The sequence below is a fragment of the Hemicordylus capensis genome, chromosome 3 (genome assembly GCF_027244095.1).
Source record: "Hemicordylus capensis ecotype Gifberg chromosome 3, rHemCap1.1.pri, whole genome shotgun sequence".
Taxonomy (NCBI): domain Eukaryota; kingdom Metazoa; phylum Chordata; class Lepidosauria; order Squamata; family Cordylidae; genus Hemicordylus; species Hemicordylus capensis.
Genome location: NC_069659.1, coordinates 96,983,091 through 97,006,045, shown reverse-complemented (window position 1 = coordinate 97,006,045; position 22,955 = coordinate 96,983,091). Strand labels below are relative to the sequence as shown.

At 43.4% G+C, this 22,955-nt stretch overlaps 1 protein-coding gene across 8 annotated transcripts in view; it reads right to left on the bottom strand.

Annotated features, from left to right (window-relative positions):
- Nucleotides 1–14,635, bottom strand: part of AGPAT3 (1-acylglycerol-3-phosphate O-acyltransferase 3) — a 135,416-nt gene extending 120,781 nt beyond the window's left edge. For 2 of the 8 annotated variants that reach the window (XM_053308237.1, XM_053308234.1), the window contains exon 1: nt 9,706–9,779. The gene's annotated coding sequence lies outside the window, so the exon portion shown is untranslated. Of the gene's footprint in view, nt 1–9,705; nt 9,781–11,841; nt 11,864–14,305 lie in introns of those variants that run through there. The other 6 variants (XM_053308248.1, XM_053308235.1, XM_053308236.1 and 3 more) reach the window with 6 other exon arrangements.
- Between the last annotated feature and the right edge of the window lie 8,320 nt (nt 14,636–22,955).

Here is a 22,955-nt window from a genome sequence, read left to right as displayed (position 1 = left end):
AGGACCCGTGAAAGGGCCTTCTTGGTTGCCGCCCCACTTCTCTGGAATTCCCTTCCCCTGCAGATTTGTTTAGCTCCTTCTTTGTCGATTTTGAAATCCTTATTGAAGACTTTTCTTTTTCGCCAGGCTTTTACCCTGTAGTTTATCTATGTCCACCACCACCCCGTTAGTTACTTTAGTTTTATTTAGAATGTAATGTTAATGCTGTCTTGTTTTGCATGTTTTTGTACACCACCCAGAGTCTTCGGAGTGGGCGGTATATCAAATGTTTCAAATAAATAAATAATAGTTTCTCGTTATTGACCATTTTAAGCACACCTTCTTCACTGTACTTGATATATTCTTCAAGGCACTGTGTGTATTATTATTATTATTATTATTTAAAGCCCTACGATAATTAACTTTTTAATCAGGTGTTTCAGTCAATTAAACTAACCAATTAATTAACCAATCATTGCAAGCCCAATGCATACACAGAGTGTCTAAAGGGGCTGTTTAAGTTGCAAGTAGAAAAGTGAAGATGACTAAAGGTTATATCTCCCAAATGTTGTCCAAAAAAACTAAAGGACACTCACTAATCCCTCAAAATTACTATTTTCTTTTTCCTCCAAGCATGCAGGAAGACCACTTCCCACAACACAAGCTTCCTATACATGTAGTGGATTGACTCTAGATGACCTTTTATACTCCAATATTGAGATTAGCTGTAAAACGTATGAGAAAACTACTGTGTAAGACTCCAATCCAGAAATTACACTGCACTGTGTGTTCATGCTCATGGGGGTATTGCAATGACAATAATTAATATGAAAAGAACTCCATAGAGAAAACTTCAGGCACAAATACAGACAAGCTTAAGACATCAACATATGAGCACAGGAAGCTGCCATAAACTAAATCAGACCATTGGTTCATGTAGCTCAGTATTGTCTACACAGACTGGCAGTGGCTTCTCCCAGGTTGCAGGCTGGAGTTTCTCTCAGCCCTATCTTGGAGATGCCAGGGAGGGAACTTGGAACCTTCTGCATGCAAGCATGCAGATGCTCTTCCAGAGCATCCCCTTCCCCTAAGAGGAATACCTTACATGTAGTCTCCCATACAAATGCAAACCAGCGCAGAGCCTGTTTAGCAAAGGGGACAATTCATGCTTGCTACCACAAAACCAGCTCTCCTAGGAACATAGGAAGCTGTCATATACTGAGTCAGACCATTGGTCTATTTAGCGCAGTATTATCTTCACAGACTGGCAGCAGCATCTCCAAGGTTGTAGGCAGGAATCTCTCTCAGCCCTAGCTTGGAGAAACCAGGGAGGAAACTTTGAAACCTTCTGCTCTCCCCAGAGCAGCTTCATCCCCTGAGGAGAACATCTTACAGTGCTCACACTTCTAGCCTCCGATTCATATGCAACCAGGGCAAACCCTGCTTAGCTAAGGGGGCAAGTTGTGTTTGCTACCACCAGCTCTCCTCTCCGCCCCTCTCTTCCCCACATAGTATTGATTATGCATGGCATTTCATGAAAAGTCGTTTCAAAGAGTATACCTGTACTTACAAATAGTAAATGAGAGAGTCAGTGAGGAAGCCCAAAGACCAGCTCCATTAAAATGTTCACTGTTTTTATCCTAAGATTTTTCATGATCAAGCAGAAAATTCTAACTACAAAAAATATTCAGCATTCCAATTTGCCTAACAACTATAGGTCATGTGGACATTTTACACTGTCCATGTCCTATTGCTGATTGATTGATTGATTGATTGATTAAATGCCGTCAAGTCGGTGTCGACTCTTAGCGACCACATAGATAGATTCTCTCCAGGTTCTACTGTTACTTAAACCCAAATTTAGAATTAACGTTTTTAATTTAGCTTCAAATTTTCCTCACTAATTCTTATGTTTGAGAAGCAAGGGCAAACTTAGATAGGTAAAATTGATTAATTTTTTCAAAATCTACAAACATCCTTAAACACAAACATTAAGTGAAGAGATTATAGGCAAAACAATTACAGGTAGGTCATCATATCTAGGCCTAGCTGAATCAAATGAAATACGGAAAGATGGGGTGATTTAATTTCCGTATCCACAACATACAGATAAAATTGCCATACAGGAAAACTCCATATATCCCCAAACTTGTAAATGCCTATATGCCTACTTCATGATGTGGAACAAAAACAGGTTCTGGGTTCAGAACCCAGATCAAATGATTTCCTGAAGACAAAACATGTCAGCACAGATACTCAGTTTTATGCTCTACTGAGCTGTTATTAGCAACATTCTCACCTCCAAATGTCTCTCTGGCATCCTCTCTTATGCCTGATGGACACTTTAAAAATTACAAAAAGACAGCATTTGGTTTGCCAATTTATCAAATACGTTAGCTGAAAACTCTTCCTGGGCTTATCTTCCATGCTTTCACAGATGTGAATGACTGAGTCCAGAGCCACATTTCAAAACAGGCTGTCACAGATGTAAAATAAGATGGTTGTGTCGGCAAGTATAGGGGCAATTGAGATATATTTTTAAATGCAAAATTTCATCATAGCAACTGAAGAGTAAACCATATCCCCAGAATGCTTTTCTAGGGCCTTTCCCCCCCACTTTTTTCAGTTTAACAGTTCTCAACAAAATCATGTTGTTAAAAGTCTTCCATGTATACACATCCATGCACATCATGGTTTGCATTCTCCAAGTATGGATTCATTCCTACTGCTCCTGAAAACCCCTTCCCAAAATTGTTAAAATATACGAATGGAAAACTCCCACACTCCTCCATCACGTCACAGGTTCTTATCTACCTCCACCAATTCCCCCACATCTATCTAAAGAGTAGAACTCCATATTAACAGTCTGGATAGGTGTATGGAAACTGGCAGAGGTAGAAAAGAACCTAAATCTACACATGCTACACATGACTATTAGCCATTTGCCTAAAATAAATACCCAGTAGTTTGCTAGCTCAAGCCATCCTGTGCCACATGGGTACAGATGTGAAAGGGTAATTTTTGTACTTATTTGTAAGACTGGGACAAGAGCAAATAAGCAATAAGGACCACCAGTTTAGAGTAAACTCTAATGAGTGCAAGAAGAAAAAACTCAGAACAAGATGGGCGTTGTTTCAAAACATCATTTTGTAGAAATTATTCTCCATCACCAAACCAATAATGCTCCTTCAACATTTGCTAGCAACTATGGCTTGGAGCCGAAGACACTGCTGCACATTTGCAAGGCATCTTCTTTATATATTATTTTTTAAGACATACCTGTGGCTAATCTCATGTGTGGCAGCTCTCGCAAGAGTTTGGAGAGCTGACAGAGAGCCACAGGATGGGTGGGGGAAAGAATATGGTGGTGGCAGTGGCAGCCGGCCGGCCTGAAAGCGGCGGTGGGCAGGAGAAGAAGCTGGCAGGTGGGAGAGAGAAGAAGCTGGAGCCCAGCTGCCCAGAAAGTGGGGGGGGAGGGCAGATGGGAAGCGGTGGGTGGGCGAGAAGAAGCTGGCCAGCCAGCCAACAAGCAGCAGTGGCAGGGTGTAGGTGGGCAGCAGAAGAAGCCAGCAGGCGGGACACAGAAGAAACTGGCGCCCAGCCAGCCAGAAAGTGGCAGGTGGGTGGGTGAGAAGAAGCTGGCCAGCTGGCCAGCCTGAAACCGGCAGAAGAGGGGTGGGAGAAGAAGCCGGCCAGCCCATCAGAAAGTGTGGGGGAGGGGAGAGAAGAAGGTGGCACCCAGCTAGCCTGAAAGTAGCAGGGCAAGGGAGAAAGAAAAAGGCGGCAGGCAGGCCAGCGGGGGAAGAAGGCAGTGGTGGCAGGTGGGTGGGCCAGCTGGCTGGAAGCACAGGTGCTCTGCACTTGGCCCAGCTAGGTTGCATTAAAACACAGGCAGGTCACCTATCTCCATTCCATCCAGAACTCTCCTGCAAAAGCTGCTCTGGAGAGCAACCTGGGTATTAGAAACACTCCTTGATTGAGCAGCAGGATCCCCTGTGTTTACATCTCTTGGAAAAGAAGGGAGAACACCAAGATGTTTTTGATAGCTTCATGAATATTAAGTCAATGACTTAATTCCATGATTATGTGGGGCTGCCTTTGAAGATAGCCTAGAACCTTCCATTGGTTCAGACTGCAGCTCCCAGAATTCTGACCTGAGCTGGCAGGCTGGAACATACAACTCTGATACTATAGCATCTGCACTAGCTAATAGTTTGTTTCCAGGTTCAATTCAAAAAGCAGACTGGGACCTTAAAATCCTTAAATGGCCTGGAACTAGAGCATCTGAAGGATCACCTCCACCCTTGTGAATCTGGCAGACTCTTGAGGCCCTGCTAAATGTACCTAGACATTTTAAGAGCAGCAGGTGGGCACAAGCAGAAAGAGCTTTTAGCAGGGCTGTTTTTCCCGGAAGAGCTGGTCTGCTGATTGAGACTGGCAGGTAGACCAGTCCTCCAAGACAGGCCAACGCACTAAGTCCAGAGCGGAGGCCTGGTCAATCCGCCTCACACAATGCGTAGACCAGTCCTCCAAGGCGGGCTGACATGCTAAGTCCAGAGCAGAAGTTTGGTCTACCCTCCATGTGAAGTGGGTAGACCAGGTCTCTACTCCAGACAGTGAATCAGCCCACCTCAGAGAACTAGTCTACCTGTCAACCCCAACTGGTAGACCAGCTCTCTCTGGAAAAACAGCCCTCCAAAATGGGGCTCAAAACACTCAAAATATTTTGAGTTTGTCAAAACAGCTGGCTTGATCACTGTTTCAAACAAAATGTTTTGAGCGTTTTGCATTTCGTTTGGAGCTTGAAAAGAAACTCAAAATTTGTTTCATGCACACCCCTAATTTTCAAGCAACTCTGAAGCTCCTTTGGTACTCTTTTTGATCTTTTAACTGTAGCTGAAATTTTGTTTTGACAGTGTTATACTTATTTTAAATTTTGAACTTTTGGTTGCTGTCTTGAATATTTAATTATTGTAGTTCTTTATTATATTTCTATATCATCCAACTCATGTGGCTCTGGGCAGTTTACAGGAAAGCAGAATAAAAAAAGCTGAAAAATAAATAAAATAAGAAAAAGAAATCCAAATAGGTCTATCACTGCAAAATGAAAGAAGGAAACAAAGACCAGATGACACAAATAACGTAATTATAGAAATCAAAGGCAAAAGCTTCATCCTTCTATTCACAACTTTTGGGGGAAAATATCATTTAACATCATTAGTTGTTAACCATATGGTATTGTGCTTGTGACAGTAAACCTGCTGACTGGCTGAAAGTTCAGAAACATTAAAATGCTTAAGAAACAATGCTGGTAGAATATTTGCAGTCCAACTTCTGAGAAAAAAGGAATGGTTGCTAGTTTGACTAGAATTAAAACTTCACACAAGCCTCAGGGAGAGGAACAGCTTTTCAGAGTAAGTTGAGGACTGAGAAGAAGCCTCAAGAAATAACAAAGCTTAAGGGGAAGGGAGGTGCCACCTTAAGTAGCAGAGCAGGGAAATGCTTGACTAACAAGCAGAAGGTTGCCGGGTCGAATCCCCACTGGTACTATATCGGGCAGCAGTGATACAGGAAGATGCTGAAAGGCATAAGCTCATACTGCGCAGGAGGAGGCAATGGTAAACCCCTCCTGTATTCTACCAAAGAAAACTACAGGGCTCTGTGGGTGTCAAGAGTCAAAATTGACTTGACGGCACACTTTACCTTTAAAGGTAAGGGAGACCAGAAACAAGCTGAGAGAAGAAAGAGTAGACAATGAACTGAGAAACAGAAACTGGAGGTAAAAGTAAATGAAGGAAGATCTTGAGGGAAAGTGCAGACAAAATAAGAAATGGAGGCAATTCACATATTGCACTAGTTCAGCTATAATGGACGAATCATGGCTTGATGTTACATGAGTGAATTCTGTCCTCATGAGCTCCCCCTACCATGCTCACTCTCCATTGATTAATCGCTACCATTACACCTGAACCAGCAAGGTAAGATTTGCTCAAGCTCTACTAAGATATATAACACACTGCAGTAAAACATATCCCAAATCCCAAATATGGAGGTGGCAAGGAGCTTCTCAGGGGACTGGTTTGGACAACTGCCAGCTGGCACACATGCACTGCCCTGACATCACAGGAGAACATCCTGATTTCCTCTCAGGGCATCCCTTCATTGTGTATAGGTGGGAGGAGGGGATCTCATCTGAACCACCTCTACACACACACACACACACACACACACCCACACACACCTCAAACCTTTTAAACCCTCATCGTATGAACTAGCCAGCAATCATCTGAACCTGCTCAGTATTGTTAAAACAGATTTTTAAAACCCCAAGTTAAACTGTTACATTTCCCCCCTTTGAATTACCAAAATTATGAAATTCTGTTATACATTTAACCTAGAAGAACACGGGACTGGTTCAGATGCAACATTAACCCATGGCCCAAGAATACCCTACTCCTCTCTTCTCCTCTCGCACACAAGAGAGGAGAATGAAAGCTTTTGCTTTCATTTTAAGAATAAATTGCATGTCCACATTACGTATGAACCTGGGGAATTGTGTTTGTTAAATCACAGCTCGAGCAAACCAGGATTTGAAATTCAAATGTGAATGTAAAATTTAAATATAAATTCAAGGTGAAATTTATAAAAGATCTGCCATTGTTGGAAATTCTATTTATTGCAGACAGATTCATCTGACAGACTCAGACGCTTCTGGGAAAAAAAGGGGTTTAAAGCTAATGTTGTGTAGTGTTTCCACAAGGTTGAAACATCGATTGGTTATTTCTTGATTATATAACAAGAAGTGTGTCTTGACTGTGAAACTATTTGTGAAAGGGGAGAAGTTTGATGAAGTACCAAGGAGGTGATATACAAGACTGATGGTTTGGAACGCTCCTCCTTTTATATAGGTGAAACGGAAAGACCTTTAAGAGATAGATATAGTGAGCATTTGTCTGATATGCAATATAATGGGAGTTGTGCCAAACCATGGTATGTGCATATGAAAGAGAGGCATGCTGGCTGGAACTAAAATTTCTGTATTGATGGTGGAAAGAAACGAAGAAGCATAAAATAAAGGGATCTATACTGGGACTAGTGCTCTTTAATTTATTCATAAATGATCTAGAAGTTGGTGTAAGCATCAAGGTGGCCAAATTTGCAGATGATACCAAACTATTTAGGGTAGTGAAATCCAAAACAGATTGTGAGGAGCTCCAAAAGGATCTCTCCAAACTGGGTGAGTGGGTGACAAAATGGCAAATGCGCTTCAATGTTGGCAAGTGTAAAGTGATGCACGTTGGGACAAAAAAACCCAACTTCAAGTATACACTGATGGGATCTGAGTTGTCAGTGACTGACCAGGAGAGGGATCTTGGGGTCGTGGTGGACAGCTCGTTGAAAGTGTCGCCTCAATGTGCGGCACCTGTGAAAAAGGCCAATTCCATGCTAGGGATCATTAGGAAGAGAGTTGAAAATAAAACTGCTAATATTATAATGCCCTTATACAAAACTATGGTGCAGCCATCCTGGAGTATTGCATACAATTCTGGTCACCACATCTAAAAAAGGACGTTGTAGAACTAGAAAAAGTGCAGAAGAGGGCAACCAAGATGATCAGGGGCATAGAGCACCTTTCTTATGAGGAAAGGCTACAACACCTGGGGCTTTTTAGTTTAGGAAAAAATATGACTGTGGGGAAACATGATAAAGGTCTATAAAATCATGCATGGTATGGAGAAAGTGGATAGAGAAAATTTCTCTCTCACACACTTAACACTAGAATCAGGGGTCATCCCATGAAATTGATTGCAAAGAAATTTAGGACCAACAAACGGAAGTACTTTTTCACACAACACATAATCAACTTTTGGAATTCTCTGCGATGGAATTCTTTGGAATTCTCTGCCAAGATGAGAGGTCTATCAGTGGCTACTAGTCGGAGGGCTACAGGCCACCTCCAGCCTCAGAGGCAGGATGCCTCTGAATACCAGTTACAGGGGAGTAACAGCAGGAGAGAGGGCATGCCCTCAACTACTGCCTGTAAGCTTTCAGTGGCATCTGGCGGGGGCACTGTGTGGAACAAGATACTAGACTAGATGGACCTTGAGCCTGATCCAGCAGTACGGTTCTTATGAGGCAATATATAGAAGGAAGTTAAAACCAGATATAAATGTTAAGGAGGAGATGGTTCTGGCTATGAAATTTATTAGTCTTTGAATGGTGGAAACTGTGTTAATTATTTGTTCTACTGCCTTAATTATTTGTTCTCCCCCACCTATTGTTCATGGGAACGAATTTAAGAACTGCTGAGACATTCAGTCTGTATTAGCAACTGAAGATGGTGTATTTTACACTAAAACTGTTTTGCTTTTAACCTGCAACATCTGGTGAATGATTTTTTCCCCCTCACAAACTAAGATATATTGGTGGACAGAACTTTAAAATCACAGGTTGATATCCTGATTTTATTTGTTCAATCTTTAGTTCCTCTGAGGTTTGATATCCTGGTTTATTCAAGCAATAATTTCTTAACATGCTATACTATATTAAATCATGGTTCCCCAAGTCTGTATGTAACATGTAACTGTGGTTTGTTTTAAAGAGGAAGCAAAAGCTTTCTTCCTCCACTAGGCCTATGTGTCAGAATATCAGATTCCAATAAATGTGTACCACCACGACCCTGGTGCTACATAGAGACAATTGCCTCCAGTGCAACCACCTCTTCAGAAAACCAAGGGACACCTCTGACACCAAGAGTGTCTCATATGGAACTAAAGCCTACAGGAATAATCAAGAAGGCATACAGGGACAGCTGGTAAGGTGCATACGAATATAACTTTCCCCATGGGTATAGTGCTCAGAGAAACTACATTTCCTAGATGCCCCTGCATGCCTTCCCAGACATCTAGTGGGCTCCAATTCCACAGAAGAGGCTCCTCTAGAACCAGTAATGGCAGGCATTAGCGGGAAAGATGGTACACATTTGACAAAACTGGACATGCCAGACACAAGCTTACCTTCAGCCTCTCACATGTGAGAGAGAGGAGAGGTTGGAGCATGCAAGCCCACAGTTTCCTGAGGTTCAGTTAATCTAGCAACTAGATCATAGTTAGCAGACTATCTGGTCTGGGCCTCTGACTGTTAAGCTCAAATTATGTAGCATCAAAGAAGAATATAATTCAGACAAAGTTAAATCCTCCTAATTTCAAAGGGAGAGAGTTAAGCACATGCTAGTTCTCCCAGTTAAAATCAACAAAAGTGTTAAACTTTTGCTGGGCTATGACCAAAATTTTCACAGGGATTCAACGTAGCTTATAACCAATATCGCTGCGATCAACATCCAGCACCACAACAAAAATAAATAATAACAGTTTAGTTATTCTCATTCACTTAAATCGCTAAAAAAAAACCTAGCTGGAAATAAGGCAGTTTTCCTCACTTTTCTACAAACAATGAGCTTTGGTTGGCATTTAGGGGGGAAATATTCCATGATACTGGAGACGCCACAAAAAAGCCCTCCTGCAGATCCTCCCCAATCTTAACTTCCTGGGTAGAAACGTCTCCCCCTCAGACCTTTAGAGACATGCTTTTCTTTTCAGTTTTGAAAGTGACATTCACCACATAAAGGAACAAAAAAAATATCGTAACCTTAAAATTTTGACAAAGGAACATAAGTACACTTAGCAAAGGATCTGCTAGCACAGCAACTGTTATTGTCAAACCTACTTGATCACAGTTTCCTCATCCTTCTCAGGTCTTGCCATGATCTCTTCCACCTCTCTGCCAGCTCTGCCTATCCTGATGCCAGTGTTTGACCTGTTCTGATGTCACAGTGCAGATATTGCAGGCAGGAGTGTCATAGACTCCCTGTTGCCACTTTGTTCCCATTTCACAGAGGGACCAATCAGCTGAGCACTTAGCAGGAGTTTAACATCTGATTCTTAAAATCTGATTCTTAATCAATCAAACATCTGATTGATTCTTAACAATCTTTGTTAAAGATTGAGGATCACTTCCTCTTCACCCAGACCCATGAGCTTTCAAGTGACACTCTGCACATGCAGATTGATAGAGTGGTTTCAGAGTCTATACATGAAAATCCCAGAGCCTATCTAGTGCCCGTCATATGAAAGAGGCATACAAATAATACAAATAGCCCTTGCTTTAACAAATCCAATGAGCACATTTTCACATGGATATTTCATAACTAAATCCTCAGTTAGCAAGACTTTTGGAATGCAATGCATTTTAGGCAAGTTGTGATATCCAGTTCCTGAGTAAGATCAGATAATATTACACTGTCCAGATAACTTTAAGGAAAACTCCAGTAATAGGAACAAATTAATTACCTTCACCTATTCATACATACAAAGGGAAAATAAGAACTGTCACTATTTAGCACTGATAAGAAGCTGTTAAATGATAAATAATAACTATTTAAGTAGTGCCATCAGATATTAAAAGTTAGATTTAGATGCCATGGTCTAATCTCTTCTGGGTTACAGTGCCTACACAGAATCCTGCTCACACATGAGTTTCTTACGTAAACTGGAGAATATTTCAAACAAACCAGAATGGGCAGATATGATCATGAATCATTTGGGGCCAAAAAAATTGTTTCAGGTCTATTTCTTCTTTGCTAGGGTCTTTACAAAGTAGTGTCAGTACACGATCACATGGAGATGGGGAAATTGAAGTTTGCAAAGTTAATGGACAGGCCCTTGAACTCCCCAGCCTGCTAGATTGTCAGCAGCTGCAGCATCCATCAGCCATAGACACCAAACTTAACACATAAAAATCCCTGCATCACCACCAGAGGCATTCTGACTGCTCAGAAATGCTCAGGGATGACTTAAAACTCACGACTAAGAGTAGACTAATAAGATTTTACACTGGAATCAAATCCAGGGTAGTTAACACTACCTTAACATTTTCTTTATGCACAGGCAAATAGATGAGGTTCAGAAAAAACATAAAATGGAACATAGGTAGAGAACTTTCTTATTTAACTTGCATGGCTTTCCAAGCACACAGTTTGCCTCCCCTCCATATTATTTTCATTATACTGTACAGCTGTTTTCTGATAACTGAAGACTTTATGTGGGTATGAGAGCTTCTACCTAAGGGAGAAGTTATTAAACCAAAAGCAATATTAATTTGGAACAAACAGAACACAAAATGTAGGCACAGCAGAACATAAATTAGAATTCTTACTAATGAATTAACTTTAGACGCTAAATGCGGCAAGCCAAGACAAGTAACTGCTAAGAGGCACGAGAAAATACCTAAAGAATTCCTTAGACCAAAGTCCCGTTTATGTACTTCAGAGATGGAGTTTGTCTCCATAAAAACAGTGATTCAGGGAACACAACTGAACATGTTCCAAGTCAGTCCATACACTTTCTTTCTTTTTTTTTAAGCTCCAACATAGAGCAAAATCAAGGGACAGAACTAAGTTTTCCAATCAACAATTGGCTAATTAATAAGCAGATGAACTACAGAGCACTAGCATGAACCATGTTGCACATGCACTGGTAAATAGTGAGAAGCAGAAAGGAAAGAACAAAGATAACAAAAGGCTTTGTATACAAAAGTAAAGAGGAATATTAACACTGCTGTCTGGCAGGGAGATCAGAGAGTAAGTACTAATTTATTTTGGATTTTTATTTTGTTTTAAATATTAGAACACATAATAATCTGACATTCATAATCTTTTGATCCAATACATGCTTGACAGGCCCAGATAGATAGCTTTGTATAAAAATTTAGGGATATCACCATTTCAGACCAATATGAAATCATAAAATATTACATTCTACAAACAATAGTAGCCTGAAAAAGATAAAAAGCAATTCAAAATACCTTGCAAGGGCAGGTTGTATGTGTCTGTAAGTATAGCAATGACACAAATTCTCACTGGCGAGAGAGAATAAGAATTACCATTGTTCAGCTTATAAAAAAACAAACAACCCCAGTCTCTCTAAATAAATAATACAACAAGCTGAGTGTCTGGATCTAGTTCATCAGCACATGGCATCTCCAGATAAGAGTGTACCCAAAGCATGAAATCCTGGGACTGAGCACCAAGGCCTAGTTCTCACAAACAGAAGCTTAGATGGTAAATCTGAATCTCAACTGTATCATTTTAGACTGCAAGTGAAGGCTCATATGATGGAATGCTCCCCCTGTGATAACAGATTCTCACACATGGAACACCAGTGTGTCAGAAAAAAGGCTAGGCTAGAATCCATCTCCCTAACATCTGGTTTTCTACATGCAAGGATTTGTTTTAAAAACAATGGAACAATATTTGATCATGCAAGTCCTCTCCTGTAGCATGAAGTGGCACAGTCCAGACACAGGTTTACCACCACCTCTTCTGTTTGAGTGGCTTTATAAACCACCAAACAAAACAAGTAATTTTGCCATACCTCGTCTTGGAGATTGTTCAGTGGTCCACCTGGTACTAATGGCCTTGTGATTAGATATAACTAATAATTCTGGAAGTTTATTGTACTTTGCAGGCAAACACAGTACAGTTCCAGAATTATAAGTTATATCTAATCAGGAGGACTGTACTTCATAGGTTCTGGAGTATATGGAGAGGACAGTTACAGACTACCATTTTACCACACATCTGCACTCAACATGTGGCAAAAATCCTTCCAAAAGCTTGGCAGAATGATACAGATAGCCAAGCTCACCCCCCAGGGTAGTTTGGCCATCTCATCTGTACGGGCTCACAGGTTGGGTAGCTGCTGCACACATCAGCTGTCTGATCCACTGAAATACTCACACCACACTTAATACTATAAAATGTTGCTTACAAAGCAATCCTGCATAGAGAACAGTACACCACTAGTAGCTTCAACTTGAATGTACATACATACACACACACACCCCTTAGCTCTATGACCCTTCCTTGTTGTACTTGCAAAAATCTAAGTCTATCCAAACCATTTAAAAGCACAAACTGAACCAAACTACACAAATCCCACACCTCTTAGCCTTCAATTCAAGAGGCACCTTTTCCAGTGGTAGATCTCTTCTATTTAACAGGGAGGGCGCAACTGTCCCTATTCAGCACAGCATTTCTCCAGTGGCTGCTGGTGTGTGTGTGTGTGTGTGTGTGTGTGTGTGACTGAGTGAGAGAGACAGACAGGCAGACAGACAGACAGACACCTTTGGGGAAAATGAATCATTTTCTCATTTGTTTTGCTATGTAAACTGCTTTGAGAACTTTTGTTGTTGTTGCCGAGAAAAACTTTAATAATAATAATTTCCTTGAAATAAAACAGTGGAGTAGGCCTTAAGCAACATCACTTGCATTTGTCCACACACATATACACATTCACACTCGGACAAAATTGAACAACCCAAATTTATAGATCTTTACAGTTTCTGTTATAGTGATGCTCCTAAACTACTCAGCCTCACTACAGAAAAGAAATGCCTGCTGACATTTCCTGGCTACAAAAATAATGGCTAGATGAAATGGAATGGGTCCAAGCAAGGTTTAAAGGAACCCACAACATGGCATGGCAGCTTTTCCTCTCCTTATAGCACCCAGCAGAAAGGCAATCATGCAAAGCAGCAATGCACAAGAACAGACAGCAAAGCTACAGTTTTAGTCTTTAGTGAAAGCAAAAGGGGACATGATGAATGATAAGGGTGTGTGTAAGGAGACAAGGAGCTCCTTCAGTAATGCAGGGCAAACCCACTGCTGTCAAATTAAAGGGGAAGTCAATGCAGAAGTAAGACACTCACTACAGACAGACCTAGAGGTCTCTCGTCACCAGGGCTGTCACCCCTGCTCGTCGCTACCACCGCGCCGAAGTAATTCAGAAAACTGGCGAAATTAAAGGAAGGAGGTACGCTATCCGTAGCCACCGATGTAAGACAACAGCTCTCACAATGCAGTGTTATGGGGGAAGGGGAGCGGGGAGGCGGATCAGACTAATCCATTACGGTTACACACAGAGAGAAAAGAAGGGAAGTGAGCAGAAAGAAGTTGGCAGCTTGGGAAAGCGGATTGCAAAAGAAGGAGGGAGTGGAGACACTAGGGAAAGGACTGCAGCAAAGAGAGGGCTGCATGGATGGGTTTGGGGGGAATAATGGAGGAGAAAGCGCCCAGGGAAACGGCGGTTCAGCTGAGCACCCGCCACCTGCAAAAGGGGTAAGGCGGGGAGAACGCTGTGGTGCCACGAGAAAGAACAATGAAAAGGTTCCTAACGGGGGAGGGGGCGTGAAGGAAGGAACCCGATCTACTGCCAGCAACTGCCCGGCCCCGCCTGCATCCTCTGATCCCTGCTAAAGCAGTACCAACCTGCAACCTGCCCGCCTCCGCTTCCTCCGGGAGAGAGGGAACTTCTCCTGTCCCGTGGCTGTGCCCCAGCTCGGTGCCCAACCGTCGATCCAGCTCCGATCCCGTAGCCACCACCTCCCCCAAGGAGCAGCAGCAGTCGCCCTTTTCCACCGCACCAGTTACCGCAACTGAGGCCGCCGCCTCTGTGCTGCTGTGGATACTGACTATGTCGCTGCTGCGGCGGCGGCGGCGGCTCCTCCAGGAAGGCGGCAAGCAGGGATCCTATTGCGGTGGCTCCTTGCTCCGGTGCAGGCAGCTTCTTCTTGCATGGAGTGCGGCAGACCCAGCTGCCTCTCTATGTGCCCGCGAGAATGTGTGTGTGTGTGTTGTGTGGGATGGGTGCTCCCATCAGCCGCTACTTCCTGTGCAACGACAGTTCAGTTCCTCCCAGGCCACCGGGGGCAGGAGAGCTGAGCTGGTGGCGAGCGGAGGACGCCGTAGAGGACGCGCCGGCAGCGTCGGTGGTGGTCGGGTCCTTGGGGCCAAACGCTCGTCGGCCTCTGTATGAAGCCCCCCTTCTCCTTGCGGAGAGCGTTCGCATTTGTAGCCTTGCTGCTGGAAGGAATCAGGCTCGTGCCAGGGCGGAGGCCCGGGCAGGCATTTGCATCGCTGCCGCCGCTCGCTCTCTGTGCAAGCTGCCTGAGGTTTGGGTCCTGAAGAAGTGCCGGGGAACCGAGCAGCAGCCGCGGCCTCTGCAGTTCTAGCGCCCGCCTCCTGAGTCCCGCTCACTGAATTGGGGGGCAGAAGCAACATCCGCAGGCTGCTCTCGCTGCTCGCCCCTCTCAAAGAAGCGGCGGCTGGCGATGCTCTTTCAAACCGCCCACTGACCGACCGACCCCCAATTCCGCCCCCTCCCCAGCTCCTTCCCAGAGTCGCGTCACGTAACGTGGGATCATCGCACCCTCGGACGTAGTTAATTATTTCAAGCAACTTCCACTCCCAAACCCCAGCCCGGTCCTGTAGTCGCTCTCACCACCCGCTAATGCCGATTCAGTGCCACATCTCACGCAGAGCCATGCCTAGAGAAGGGATGAGAAAGAGACACCCTTCTTTCGGCCACCTTAACTGTGAGAGCAACAGTTAAGAGTGTCTTGTGAGGGCCAAGGGGCAACACAATTCCTCCTCAGTGAGCTTTAGTATATGTGCACCCTCAGAGATACCCAGAGGATGGGTGTCTGCAACTGGGAGATTCTGGCAAGTCTCACCAACCACAACCTGAGCATCTGTGGTTTGGTGAATTTTTTATTTTATTTTATTTTTAAAAATTTGGGGGGGGAGTTGGGGAATTTGGGGGGTCAGGAGGTCATTTCCAGGTGTTGTGGTCATTTTGAGGGTTCAGGAGGTGTTTTTTCCCTATTTTAAACTTTTCTCCATTCTTTTTGTGACCCCGTTTCCCCTAACCCCGTTTCCCATTTGTTTTAATGCCTTATCAACCTCGAATTCACCAACTGCAAGGTTTTCCAGGAAAGGAACCCTCACAAGGGACAACTGTATAGGTTTCCTAAGTACGACCCATCCGCCTCAGTTTTGCTTATATGGATCACAAGTAGGGAGCATATCAGGGGTGTAGCTATAAATGACCTAGGAGGCAGGGGTGTAACTATAATAGGGCAAGGGGAGACAGTTGTCTGGGGGCCCACTGCCTTGTGGGGGGGGCAGAGGCAAGTCACATGACTGACTCCCCCAGCCACGTACCCGCCCGGGCTTCCTTCAGTTGCATTCATCCTCCAAAATTGATGTGAGTGTTAAGACCTGGAGCTACCAGAACAGCATGTCTTTCTCTAGTACCATTAAATGACTTGCATTGTCCACAATTTACAAAATCTTTTTAAAAATAATTTAGGATGATGTTCTATTGTGGCACATAAAATTTTACTATGCTTTTTGTTGCCACTATTCAGCCTCATTTAAGATTTCTTTACTTCATGAGCTGAGCTTCAGTGAGGTGGGGGCTTTTCAAAATCTTGTCTCTGGGCCCACTCCAATCTTGCTACACCCCTGCTAGGAGGGACAAATGTACCTGGGCCCCTGAAGCAACAACTGAGCCACCTCTCTAACGAAGAAGGTGGGGAGATAGGGGACAGAGGCCCATCTTCACATTTCGTCCCTGGGCCCACTCAGACCTTGCTACACAGCCTGTCTGTGCTTTGGTGGTCACACGCAGCTCTTGTGCAGTGAATACAAGGAGGTTGCGGAAAGGGCCAGAGGGCGCAACCCTGATCCCACTCTCCCGATATTCATTTTGAGCACCAGTGGGGTCAGGTGGGGCGGATTAATCTTTTTGCCGCCCATAGGCAGCCAAATATTTGCCTCCCCAGAGACAAAAGTAAGAGGGCTTGTGGGGGAGGGAAACTCAATTCTGCTTTATCTTTTAAAACGCCACTGTGTAGTGGCGGAGGCTCCACCCACCTCCTAAACCATTACAGGAGGTGAGGTTGGGCACTGGAGGACGGTGGTGAAAGAAGTCCTCGCTCAAGCCCAGCTTACTCACAAATGACACCGAGCGGGCAATTTGGGGCCTCCGTGCATGGGCGCACGTGCACCTCATTTCCTGTGATAGTTTGGGAGGCGGACGGAGCCTCTGCCGCTACACAGCAGCATTTTTAAAGATTTGGGGGGAAAGAATTAAGCTTCCCTCCAAAATGTTGCTTCCCAAGATTTGCTGCCATAGACAGCTGCCTTTACTGTCAATTTGGTAATCCGCCACTGGATAGAGGCCTTCCATATACCTAAAATAGTGTGAAGCACAGGAGTTCTCTTCAGAGGCCAATCTGTCTTTGTAGATACATACTTGGAAGGCCAGCCACAATGAATGTAGTATCAATAAATGGGAGCCTACTACATCAAACTGCAATAGGGCCTGCTTCTATGCAGCTTTATTTAGTAGTAGGCTCTACTGACTTCGATGGGGCTTATTCCCAAGTAATTCTGCATAGGTGTGCAGATTTAGATGATAGATCAGATTTGTTCAGAGAGGCTGTATTGTATATTGTAACAACTTTGGGTGATATTAAGGACTGGACAACTTTTTTTCTTAAGCAGATCACTGACTGATAGTCCAGGAGACCAGAGGGTGATTTGGAATGGGAAGCTAATGGCACTGAAATATTTTGAAGGGGGAAGCCATCTTAGTGTGGTAAAATGGCAGGTATCCACCGCCACCTGATGAGAGAGGTTGATATGACTGTAAGGTAAATCATCCCACCCTCACCCCTGTGCATGAAGGATTTTTTTTTAAAGCAGCTTGGAAAACAGAGAGACAGCTTCTGAGTGAAACAGACTGTGACTGAGCATAAGAAATTGCAGAGAGCTGAAATACCAGGATGCAGGGTTTTCATTTTGAGGATCTGATGTAATCTGTTTCTGATTTTCAGGAGTACACTGCTATTTCACCGCCTTCTAATGCTCAAACTGGAATATCTGTAAATAAACCAAATACTTCCAAGTCTAGTGGTCTTTCCTCCAAAGAAAAATCCAAGTAGTGCTGCGCCCCTGGAACTTCTCACCACTTGGGGAAGTGGTGAGTGTGCATAACAATATGTTTGAGGAACAGCATGTGCTGTCTCTAAAGAAAGATATGTTGTAAGAGCAGTACATTTTACATGTGAGCAGCCATCAAAATTAAGTAGGGTTCTAGCAGGTAATGGCTCTATGTTAATCTATCATATTGAGAGAATTTCCCTTACTGCTGTAATATCAGTACCATTTATTTCATACCAATACAACTTTGTCACACATACCAGTCCCACATTTATGTTAAAAAGGAAGAACATTTATGTGTTTCCTCACAGAGATGAAATTCTTTATCTGTGGATGTAGTTAGCATCTCCCTCTGGAAACACTGCATGATTTTCATTGATTTCCCCTCATAATCTGTGGAAATCTCATTCAGTTATCTTCCTCAATATACAGTGATGCCAAGGATAACAGTAATTATGTCCTCCTCTCTATATCTCATTAGGAAGGATACCTTATCTTAATTTTATATATATTGCCTGAACTGGATTGCTGTCTCACAGTTCATTCTGAGTTGTGATTCGTTTACAAATAAGGCAGTTCCAAGTCAAGTAAATTATATGCAATCTTCATATTCATTTGTAAATATTTTAATACATACTTAAAGTATCCAGCCCTGATAATTTATAGAACTGTGTTCAAAATACTACCTAAAACATAGATTTAGGATGAAACTGCGACCTCATTTGAAATCAATGACAAAATGCCCACTGACCTCAGTAGATTTTGGAATTTCATTTCTAAACAGGTTGAGAAAGATGAAACAAGGGCTGCAGTCCACAAGAATGCAGCCAAGTCTTAGATGGCTTGAGACTTGAGTTCAGCTTGAATCTTTCATTTCGCTTTCTGTATAAAACTGGCGAAAACTCCATAATGTGCCTGCCTGCCCTGTTAATGAAACTGACCCCAGGGTGTTTGGCTGGCACCCCCAATGTTGGAGCTTGTATGGGGAATTAGCTGTTAAAGGGGTCAGCTTCACCAGTTTTAATTTGTGCAAATGTTTGGACTCAAGGAATGACTGGATTCCAGACAAGGATGTAGTTTCAAAAAGGAAGAACATATTAAACGTAAAGGTAGATACAGGAAGAGAATGGTGTGGTTAAATCAATTAAAATATGTTACTAAGCAATTTAACTATAGCAAGGTGCTTCTAACTTTAAAGAGCAATATAAGTATGTTTCTAAATAAACCATCTACAATGAGGTGTTTTAAGGTCTAATTGTGTAAGTTTCCCAGGCGGGCAAGAGAAAGAGGCTAGGAGAGGGGGAAGGGGGAAGTTTGAAAAGAAGTTATAGATTGGGGCCCTGAGAGCCGGACAACCGCTATACTGTACCTGTCTCTAGGCAACAGGGCTTCAAGCAGCTGGAGACTCACAGGAGGATTGCAAGGATTAGTATAAGGAGTGATGCACACGAGAATGGCTCCTCTGTGGGTCCAGCTTCCTATGCCTGCTAGGTAAGCTGGGTGGATTGACACAAGGACCGATCCAGGTAGTTATTTCAAGCTCTTTTGAGGCTGCAAGGGAGCATATGGAATGCCCAGTGGGGCCCCAAGTATTGCATAGGAGGGTGAGTGAAGATGGTTTGCTGAAGCGTCTGATGGAGTCCCAAGTGGGAGGCACAAGGGAGCACGCTGTTGCAGTGGAGTCCCAAATGTAATATACGAGGAAGCACATGGGGTCATGGAACTGGGCATACTTATATCCCAAAATGTGCCTTGGGGTCACATACCTATTGTCATGCTTTGCTGAACAGAAGGGCCAGACGGACCTGTTCAGAATGCATTGTTTCTGATCGTTGGTTCCTGGGTGTAACAATGGGGGTGTGCCTTTTGCAAGTAAGGCAGTTTGTGATGAAAATCAGAGTATGCAGGTGCATGAAAGAATATCTGTGTTGGGATGGGCTCTCCAATAATCTTATCAATAATTTCAGTGGGTACACCTCTAAGTCACGTCACTGACTCATCTCCTTTGTGATGGGGAGAAAATTACTTCGCCATCTTATCTACTTTCTCCCTGCTTGGCAAGATCTGTTCCTTAGCAAGTTGTGTTATCTCCTGTGAAAGGAGGATAGTAAGGTGGTTCACGCCAAGTACAGGGTGTCCTTGAAGGTTAACTCTCCAGTATACTTAGCTGGGCCTCCCATCTGGGGAGAGGGGGTACATCTTATCCCCATTCCAATTTTCTTTGTTTGCAGCCAAATCTAGGGGTGACTAGCCTATCACCAACTAAGTGACTTGTCCCCATGTGTACTATAAACCAAGAGCTCACATTGCAGTGCAGCTCCTGAGCATATACAAAGTGCAGTCTTGAAGCCTGAAGATGCAAGCCAACAGGGAGGCTCCTGGGAGCCAGGTAGAATAAGCGTGGCTGGTAACAGCCCTAGAGGTTGAAAGGACATTGATTTCTAACCTAGAAATGGCTTTATTTAGCAACAGATTCTTCTGTAATCTAAGCTATACACACCTGCTTATTATACCAGCTAAGGGTAAGTACTGGTATAAACAATGGCCAACATCTAGACTAGTGATGCAATAGTGTAATGACGTAATAGCTCCTTCTGTTGTTGTAGGATATTCCTACCTGCGGGCCAGGCTTCATGGCTCCTGCTGAAGGTAGAATATTCCTACCTTCGGGCCAGCAAAAAAGGCCCCTCGGGCCGGATCCAGCCCCCAGGCCTTACGCTGCATAGACCTAACATAACACAAGAATGTTGTGCAAAGAAAGGAGCTCTGTTCCACACTAGTTCTTGGACTAACAGAAGATGTTGGCATGTTGCAGAACAGCTTTCACAATGCCTTGTGCAAACTGTTGCGCAATCTTTTAGGTATCTCAGAGAAAATCTTAGACTAGTGGTTGCTCAGCACCTCAGAGCATCACAACTTCTTCATGCAGCTCCACAAACAAGAAGTGGAATCATGGCATAAGCCATTAAGTGTGCAACTTATCTCATTTGCGCAATGCTAGTTGGATATTGCTAGTATTTTTATTTTTAGTTGCCTGGCGGCAATTTGGGGGCCAGTGGGGGGTTTTACATGTATTTCATGGTAAAATAAATTGTATTCTCATCTGGAAGCATTCTGGCTAAGTTTATTTACCCCCAATAATTCTTTTGGCCTAGTTATTAAGAGTATGGTACCCATAAACATGTGCTTATTGGGGCCTAACTCCATTGGGCCAGACATGTTGTTTGCATGGAGACCTCTATTATACCTAAAATGGTGCTGGGTATAGAAGTTTGCCCCAGATTTCTATCATTCTTTAGAGACGGAAACAATTAGAAGGCCAATCACAAAACACACAGCATCAATATTAATACTGAGAGAACACCATGTCAGACAGACACATTGATTGACTGATTGATTAAGTGCTGTCAAGTTGGTGTTGACTTAGTAACCACATAGATAAATTCTCTCCAGGATGATCTGTCTTCAGCTTGGCCTTTAAGGTCTCTCAGTGGTGCATTCATTGCTGTCATAATTGAGTCCACCCACCTTGCTGCTGGTCGTCCTCTTCTCTTTCCTTCAACGTTTTCCAGCATTACAAACTGCTCAAGGGAGCTGGTGATACGAACAGGTGGGTGGACCCCTTTTTAGAACCAGGGCCTGCTCTGAGACCCCAAAAAGCCCAAAGGCTAGATTGGGGTCTGCATCTGAATTGTCATTTTGGCAGGAAGCTGAAGCCTGACTTTGATTTTTTCTCTCTCTCTCTCTAAAACAAGCCAGTGAACAGAAATGCTTATTCTTGAGAGTCTGGGGGGAAAGGGGAATTTTCCCTCACGCTCCCAGCCTTGAAGCTGTTTACTGCCTTGCAAAAAGCCTTTGCTGCTCGTAACTTGCTAAAACCAGTCATGAGAACTAGTTTGACATGTCAAGCATAATCATATCTAGCTGATTTAGGAAATTATAAGAAACCACATATAGATGATAACGCCTACTCCGTGCTATGGGGGCTAACACCTTCATATAACACTTGGTTATGGAACATTCTCTGTCCTTCTAACATATTTCTCTGGGCTGAAGAGCATCAACAAAAGATCTGAAATGGCTACAAGCCAGGGCCAGCTGGACATTTAAAAAGTGTCTCTATCTTGAATTTGATCAGACAAAGAGCCAGGCTGGGCTCCTGATTGGCTCCTCACATGAAAGGCAAGAGAGGAATTCGGGGAGCCAGGCCGGAATTTGTTTATCAAAGAGGAGACACTCGGAGTAGATGAGGTGATTATTTTGGCTTTGAGAGGTGGCCAAAAAGTTATAAAAAGCTGCAGACAGCCATTCATGGGGAAGGGTAGGCATGGGCTTCTTCATGGAATAGGCACCATGTAGCCCCTCTCTGTATCTTCAGAGCCAGTCACCCTCCCACCAGAGAAGCCAGTGGAGATTTCATTCCAGCTCCTGGAAACTGGTAAATATTGCCCAAATCCATGCCATCACAAACCAACCACTTCTGACTAACACACCTGTTCCCCACCTTCTCTCTCTCTGTCCCTGGATCTTATCTTACCTATCCTGAGCTCCAGCGAAGCCCCTGCCATGGCCATCGTTTGCCAGGTGGCAGGAAACGGCATCCAGTCTGTCTCCCCCTCTCCTCCTTCCAGTTCCTCCTCCTCCCTTCTTCCTAAGCTGCTTTAATGGACATTCCTCTTGTCGGTCTTCCTCCCTCCTTGAAAACTGTACTTTAGCTTTTTTCTCTCTCTGCCAACACAGCTTCTAGTATTGTTTTGGGGACAATCAGGAGATAGAAAAAGGCCTTCAGCTACTTGCTCCTAATGAAATGAAACTGTTTTAAACTATTCAACATTTAGTAGAAGGGTTAGAAATAAATGCTTTTTCTGTTAAGTCAAAGATGCCTTGCATTTGCTTAGAACTGAATTCCTAAACTGCCTGCTTTTCGGGAGGCTAAATTGATTCCTAGTTAGCAGCTCTGCATTTTGGCAAAGGGAAAAATGATTTTAGGAATGCTTTTAGCTGTTACTGAACACTACGCTACAATAATAGAAAAATGAAATTGATAACTACTTGTCTATATGCCTAATCACCTACACTTGTAATCATTAGCCTTAATAAAGCCCATTAAAACTCACAGGTGTGTGTGTGT